The 8074-nt window shown below is 40.9% G+C and overlaps 1 protein-coding gene across 1 annotated transcript in view; it reads right to left on the minus strand.

The window, feature by feature from the left end:
- Window positions 1–8074, minus strand: part of KLF13 (Kruppel like factor 13) — a 39070-nt gene that overhangs the window by 4127 nt on the left and 26869 nt on the right. The window lies entirely within an intron of this gene.

Raw genomic sequence — 8074 nt, forward strand, 5'->3', positions numbered from 1 at the left:
ATTATTATTATTATTATTATTATTATTATTATTATTATTATTATTATTATGTCTCTCAAGACTGGCATCTGCACCAGTGGTCCTCAAACTTTTTTGGACTACCTCTGCCTTTCCTGTTGGACAACAATCCTAGTGCCCCACCCCAGCCCTATTTCTTGATGTTACCTTATATATTCATGTACAAGTCGACCTCATATATAAGTCGAGGGAAGGTTTTGATATGACCCATGGATATGTTGAGGGTAAAACTTAGGTAACAAAGGATGCACTGGCTTTGTGGCAAAGGCCTCTGAGAAGCCAGCTTTGAGGCCAAAGGAAAGCATGCTGCTCGGTTGCTGCTCCCAGGATAACCACAGGTGAATGGCCCGATACACATTATTTTGTATTAAACCCATGAGCCGCTTTTGCTTTGCTATTTATTGCATGCTTGATTTACACCATACATCACCCGATGGGTCGTAAAGCTATTTGCCATCTCAGTCTCCCAAGTCAGTCATGATCCCTTCCCTTGACTTCCCTCCCCTTCCATTGTTTTGGCATTTCATTTCTTAGCCAAACTGCCGGTTTCTATGGAGCTGCTCATTGCACGGGAGGAAGGCATCGTAAAGCCAATTCATGCAACGAATTTGTGGCCACCGCTTTTCGTGGGTTTTGACAGGGAGATGAATGAGGAGGAGTGGTGAGGCTTTTGGCTCCTTTCCTTCTTGAGTTAAATCTATCATGTTCCTCTTAAATTAATGTAACAGATTCACAGCTTCAATCAAATCAGACCACAAAAAGTGGGAGGAAAATGCCAAGCCTTAATAATCTTAAACGTTGGTCAGCTTGCCAGTAATTTTTCTTATCAACAAAACGTCAAGGTAAGAATTATTTAAACAGCCAGAATAAAACATGCTTAGTAGCTCCTACTCAGCTAAAGAGCTCTTATGTACTTTCCTTCTTCTAGGCATCCATCAAGGAGATGAAAATATTGCATTCAATATGGATTTTTTTCTTCTTCCAAAGGCACAGACATATGGGCTATTCCTCTTTAGGACCAAATGTTCCCCATTCTCATCTTGATTTTGTCCATGAGTTACAAATTACAAAGCGAAGAGTATATGCAATTATGCAAACTTTCTCATTCTTGAGCAGAGGAGTCAAGATATCTCTAGCCTTCATAAAAGGTCTTTCCAACTCTGGTGCAAGAACAAGTCAAGGAACAGTTCTCTTTTATCAAGCTTTCTGCAATTAGAATCATAGAATCATAAAATCGTAGAGTTGGAAGAGACCCCAAGGGCCATCCAGTCCAACCCTGTTCTGCCATGCAGGAACTCTCCATGAAAGCATCCTTGACAGATGGCCATCCAGCCTCTGCTTAAAGACCTCCAAGAAGGAGACTCCACTATACTCCAAGGCAGCATCTTCCACTTTCAATATCTTCCACTATCCTCTCTTACTGTCAGGAAGTTCCTCCTAATGTTGATGTGGAATCTCTTTTCCTGCAGCTTGCATCCATTGCTCCAGGTCCTGTTCTCTGGAGCAGCAGAAAACAATCTTGCTCCCTCCTCAATATGACATCCCTTCAGATATTTAAACAAGGCTATCATATCACCTCTTAATCTTCTCTTCTCCAGGCTAAACATCCCCAGCTCTCTGAGTCTTTCCTCATAGGGCATGGTTTCCAGACGTTTCACCATTTTAGTCGCCCTCCTTTGGACACATGGCTCCAGTTTCTCAACATCCTTTTTGAATTGTGGAGCCCAGAACTGGACACAGAATTATTCCAGGTGGGGCCTGACCAGAGCAGAATAGAGTAGCACTATTTCTTCCTTTGATGTAGACACTATACTTCTATTGATGCAGCCTAAAATCACATTGGCCTTTTTAGCTGCCACATCGCACTGTAGACTCATGTTCAGCTTGTGGTCTACTTGGACTCCTAGATCCCTTTCACACATATAAGTCTCCTTAAGCCAGGTGTCCTCCATCCTACATAAAAAAGTCTCTCTGCCACTCAACATCATTTCTCTTTTTAAAACAAATTGCACAGCATTCAAGACAATTCAGAGATGATGGACAATATCATGTGATGCTGTTATAGCGCCATTATTCCTCTTTTACTGCAATGGCTGCCTTCTGTGGCATTCTGGGGTTTGTAGTTTAGAGAGCTCTCAGGCTGAGAATGATAAAACTCCCTTAAACTGCAGATCCCAGGATTCCACAGGAGACAGTCATTGCAGTAAAAGTGAAATAACAGCGCTATAAAAGTGTAGCGTGATCATGTCCAAAATTCCATGCAGTAAGTATAGCCAAAGATGCTATTCTCCAGCATTGATTGTGGCTTAAAAGCCTTGTGCAATCATCTCCTTGCATAATAATGCTCCTTGGAAAGCAGCATTATTAATGTTTCCTTAAGATTAACGGAGTAAAGTTTTATGTAAACACCCCAAGAACAGCCATGCCATGGGGGTATTTATGAAGACGAGACGGCCGCACTACACCACCAGCACCTTATAGGGAAACTCTTGCATTGTCGCATTGTTTGTGTCTCTCAAACGGGGGCCGAAGGGTGGAGAATGTGGTTTTCTTTGCAGGTGAGGTTATATCGGGTGCTTGCTTACTGGCAGGAAAGAAAGCAACCAAGAGAAACGGAGATTATAAGAAGTCATTGCTTCATGCATGTTCAGGAACTAGCAATGTGGCAAAGCTTGCTTGCATCAGACCGGACTTGTGCAGATGTTTTCTCTAGCAAAACAGGTCCCATTAGATTAGGATGGCTACTACTACTTAAGCATTGGACTAAGAAATGGAAAGGACTTATTATATAGTGCCTATCAATGCAATGGATAGATTAAAACCGTAACCTCAAAAGAAAATAATTTCTCATATACAATAGCAGACATACACATCCTTTACGTGCGCTATATTCTATACTCATAAATTCATGAATCTCTTTATATGTTCTTTCTGAAGGTTAGAGTAAGTGGAATGATGGTACGTTTGTAATAGAGGGGTAAGGGGATCGCGTAATTTTTATTTATGTATGTTTTATATCTGTTATTTTATGGTTGTAACCCACCTTGATTCTTCTGGGGGAAGCGGGCTATAAATAAATTTATTATTAGTAGTATTATTAGTATTATTATTATTGAAGGAGGAATAAAGTTAGCTAAGATAGAAAGGATAAGAAGGGGAAAGGGAGAGGAAGAAAAGGAAAGGAAAGAAGATTAAGGATAGGAAAGTTTAAAAGGACAGAAAGAAAAAAAGGATGGCATAAAATAGAAAGATATAAGGAGGAAAAGACTAGTTGCAACACCATCATTACCAATCACATTAGAATGATAATTTAAATGTTGGAGAATATTAATAATATGTTTGCAGGTATGTATGTTTAAAAGTTTGTGTTTGTATATTTTGATGTTGTATGTTAGGTTTTAAGATTTCATGTTGTGTTTTAAAATGCTTAATTAAAAACTATTTTAATAATAATAATAATAATAATAATAATAATAATGTGTTCTTTCTGATCTGACAAGAAAAGAGAACGCCCTGATAAGGATGTGATTAGTGTTCATATATTCAGATAAAGGAACGTTAAAGGAATAAAATCTGCAACAAGAGGCAGGTCTGCCATGTAATACCTAGTATTTTAAAGATTGTCTTTAATAGGATGACGATAGAGATTGACTAAAGCTAAAAAGCAATATAAGTTCAAATTCGAGAGGAAGGATTAGGACTGTAAGGAAACTAAAGTGAAGATATGTGATACACTTTATGAAACAGGAAAAACTTATTAAGCATTAATGTTAAGATTTTATTGTACTGTATGTATCGGTGATATAAATAAAATATTACGAAAGAAAAGATATCCAGCACCTGGAGAAGGAGGAGTGCAAAGTGTTTAGCTGATCTAGAAACTAACCAGGCTCCCTCTTTTGTTGTTTAGTTTCATTGTTGTCAACGTCTCTCAACAAGACCATATGGATAGTTGTTTGTGGGTTTTGGGGGCTATGTGTTCATGTTCTAGAAGAGTTTCTTCCTGACATTTCATCAGCATCTGTGGCTGGCATCTTCAGAGAATGCCCTGAAAGTGCCAGTCGCAGATGCTGGCATTCTCTGAAGATGCCAGCCACAGATGCTGATGAAATGTCAGGAAGAAACTCTTCTAGAACATGGACACATAGCCCCCAAAACCCACAAAAAACTAAGGATGCTGGCCATGAAGGCCTTCGACTTCACAAAACTATATGGAGTTTTCGCTTTGGATAGGGATAAAAGATAAATGGTGTTCCTTTGCTAAATATTTCAGCAGGAGGAGGAGAGGAGAGGCGGGGGCAGATTCCTTCCCAGGTTGCATCTACATTGAAGAATTAATGTAGTTAATACTATGACTCTAGCCTATTTACACTGTGTCTTGCAAACCTGGGGGCAGCACCCATGGCAAAAAGAGTTTCTTCCAAAGATACTCTTGGTTGAGAATGATCTTTCCAAAGATAGACCAGTCATCCATGATTTCTTGGGGTGGGACCGTGGTTTTGTCTGACTGAACAAACCAGTGGCTATTTTAAAACAAAACGTCCTTAAATAAAGCTCGGCGTGGTCTGGGAAAAAACATTTCCACTTCCACTGTTTTTATAGAGGCACTTCAAACTGACCAAGGAGCCAAACCTTGGACCTCCAGCTCAAAGGTGGAGGAGGCATGAAAGCCACTGGGTTGAGAGCATAAAAGTGGCTTTCTTTCCAGCATGTGTAAAGGAAAAAATAAATAACATAAAACCAGATCTCACCATCCCTTCTTTCTCTCTGAAAGGAGGGCTATTTTAAGCTCTGTGATTTATTTATTCCACCTCAAGTTTTCATTTATCTGCCCACCGTACAGTTGTAAAAGCTCAAAGCCTCTCCGACGCGTACAAATGCCAACTTGTGTGTCATCGTGGCCTGATCTCAGATTTCACTTCAGTGATGGCAATATTATATGTGTGTGTGTGTGTTGTGTGTTGTGTGTGTTTCACCCCACAATTTGTGCCACCCTGAAGCTGGAAGGTGGCTTGGAATAGATCTTCTGCTTTTTTAATTTCCATGAAAAATGTCTAAACAAAACCTCGCCCGTTCCCTCTGCCCCCGGCTTGGATTACTCATTTTCTCTCCTTCTGCTGGCTCCCTCTTTCTGCAAATATTAATGGAGTAAAGTCATCCTGACATGCATGGGCTTCCAGAAGGATATCAAATATATTCCATATTGGGCATTTCGGTGACGTTTGGCTTCCCTAACCGGGCCAGAGGAATGACCTCAACTCATTTGACCCGGGTTTAGCCAAGCTGGTCGGGGTACTCCTCCGAAAGCAAAAAGGGATTTCTCCACACCTTCCTCCACCTTCGCTCCTCTTTCCTTATTTTGGGGGGGAAGCCCAGAATCGACGGCTGAACAACAGTCTGGTTCTTTTTTTAGTCTTTTCAGCTGGCTGAGAATACTGTGTCCTTCTACACATAGCAAACGGTAAGATCTTGGAAGGGCAGTTTTAGGCACTGAAGGAAAATAAAGATGGAATGGCGGATTTTTTGGTGCAAATAATATTTGCAAATGTTACATCTCTTAGCAACGCCGAATCAAGTTCTCATAGAAAAAGCGGTGTCCCCATTTTGGGGGAAAGACAACGTGGTGTAAGCAGTTTGAGTGTTGGACTATGACTCTGGAGACCAGGGTTCAATTCCCAGTTCAGCCATAATGCCCATTGGATAACCTTGGCTGAGTCACACTCTCTCAGCCGTAGGGGAAGGCAACAGCAAACCTCCTCTGAACAAATCTGGCCAAGAAAACTACTGTTAACACTATGTAGTCTTACTACATATAGAGAGAGACAGTGTGATGTAAAGGTTTGAATATTGGACTCTAGAGACCAGGGTTCGATTCCATGCTCAACCATAGAAACCCACTGGGGAACTTGGGGCAAGTCACACTCTCTCCTCCTCAGAGGACAGCAATGGCAAACCTCCTGTAAATAAATCTTGTCAATGAAACCCTGTGATAGGTTCACCTTAGGGTTGCCATAAGTCCAAAATGACTTGAAGGCATACAACAACAGCAGCAGCAGCAACAAGAACAACAACAACAAAGTGTTGTTGGAGCCCTGGCCCAAAAATTAATGTGAACAACTCATTAACAGTAATGACTGTTAATAAATAGAAGATACAGAAGATAGACTTGTTTTAACTATAGGAGTAAATCCAAGTATGATCGAAATAAGAGGTAAGGGGAATATAGGTTTGTATACAATTATGGAAACTTCTTTATACTTTAGATATGTATAAGCGATGGATGGCCATGACTATGCTTCTCTGTCCTCCTTGCATTACTAGTCGGATTAAGTCTCATAGACTTTCTATTCTTTGGCCTTACAAGCTGAAATCAGGCAAAGCTCAAAATGGTCTTATAATACCAGAGATACACCACGATCAAGGTATCTCCCATGCACTGAGCCAGCATGGTGAAGTAGTTTGAGCATTGGACTATGACTTTAGAGACCAGAGTTCAAATCCTTGCTTAGCCATGGGAACCCACTGGGAGACCTTGAGCAAGTCACGCTCTCTCAGCTTCAGAGAAAGCAAAGGATGAGGATGACTACGCTTCTGTTATACTAAAGCACCTCTCTGTCTTCCTTGCATTACTAGTCCATTTCAAGCAAAACCCCTCTAAAGCAATCTTGACAAGAAAACACTGTGCTAGTTACACTTTAAGGTCTCCATAAGTCAAAGATTACTTGAAGGCAAACAACAACAACAATACCTATTGAAATGTATGCTTATGTGTGTAGATTTTTTGAGAGGGGAAATAAGATTAGTGCATAAATGGAAGAAACATACGGAAGAAAACACAGAGAAGCGATGCAGGCCAGAAACAGATATGAGCATCTCCAGTGACATCCAGGGATCCGTCTGGCTCCACCTGGTTTTATGAAGCCTCAGACGTTGGCCTGGCTCCACAACCATCCAAAGACCTTGTTCAATAGGTGAAGACACAAAAACACAGATGTCAGACTGTGCCGCCTCGCTTCATTTGCCTCCAGATCATCATCATTCAAAGCATCAAGAAATAAAACAGGAGCAAACAGGGTGCATCATCCAACCAGATGTGCTTACAGTGAAGCCAAAAGTCTCTACAGCACCGACATTTTAGTAAAAACAATCCAGATGACTCAGAGCCAACCAAAAGACTGCAGATGAAGACAAAAACACAGCAGAGCTGCTAAACAATCAACAATTGGTTAATATTTCTTGGAGACTCCAGAATAGTCTACCTGTGTGTTTTGTTGCTGTTGTGGTTGTTGTGTGCCTTCAAACTGTATCCGACTTATGGCTACCCTAAGGTGAACCTATCATAGCATCTTCTTGGCAAGATTTGTTCAGAGGAGGTTCACCATTACCGTCCTCCAAGGCTCAGAAAGTGTGACTTGCCCAAGGTCTCCCAGTGGGTTTCCATGGTTGAACGGGATTCGAACTCTGCTCTCCAGAGTCTCAGTCCACCAGCCCTCAAACCGCTACACCACACTGGCACCAGTCTAAACCAAAAGAGAACCTGTCTCTTTATTGTTCTTAGACTCATAGAGTCAGAAGGGACCAAAAGGGCCATCTACTCCAAACCTTTGCCAAGCAGAAGGACACAGAAAAAGCTCTCTCTGGAGAGATAGCCATCCAGCTTTTATTCAAGGATCTCAAAAGAAGGCTCTTCCTTTCAGTACACAAGACCAGGCTCATCTATATAGGTGAAACAGGCAAAATTTAGGGACGGCTTTTTTTTGTATAATTTTTTGTTTAATTAAACAATATTAAAGTGAAAACTCATTACACCAAGCGACGTAAAAGCAAGCTCCCGTATGACGGTTTCTTTGTACAATGGCCAAAACATAAATATGTGCCCCCCCCCTGTGTCCATAGTACATTTTTTAATTGTCTTTTTTACTAATTCTCAATACTATGATGAGAGATTGGACCTAAGTTTAACAAACAAAACATCTGAAATCAAGGGGTGAAAATAATTATGAGGGGCGATGGGGGGGTGCCAAAATATTTCTCAATTAGGGTGGCCAAATACCTA

The sequence above is a fragment of the Sceloporus undulatus genome, chromosome 6 (genome assembly GCF_019175285.1).
Source record: "Sceloporus undulatus isolate JIND9_A2432 ecotype Alabama chromosome 6, SceUnd_v1.1, whole genome shotgun sequence".
NCBI lineage: Eukaryota > Metazoa > Chordata > Lepidosauria > Squamata > Phrynosomatidae > Sceloporus > Sceloporus undulatus.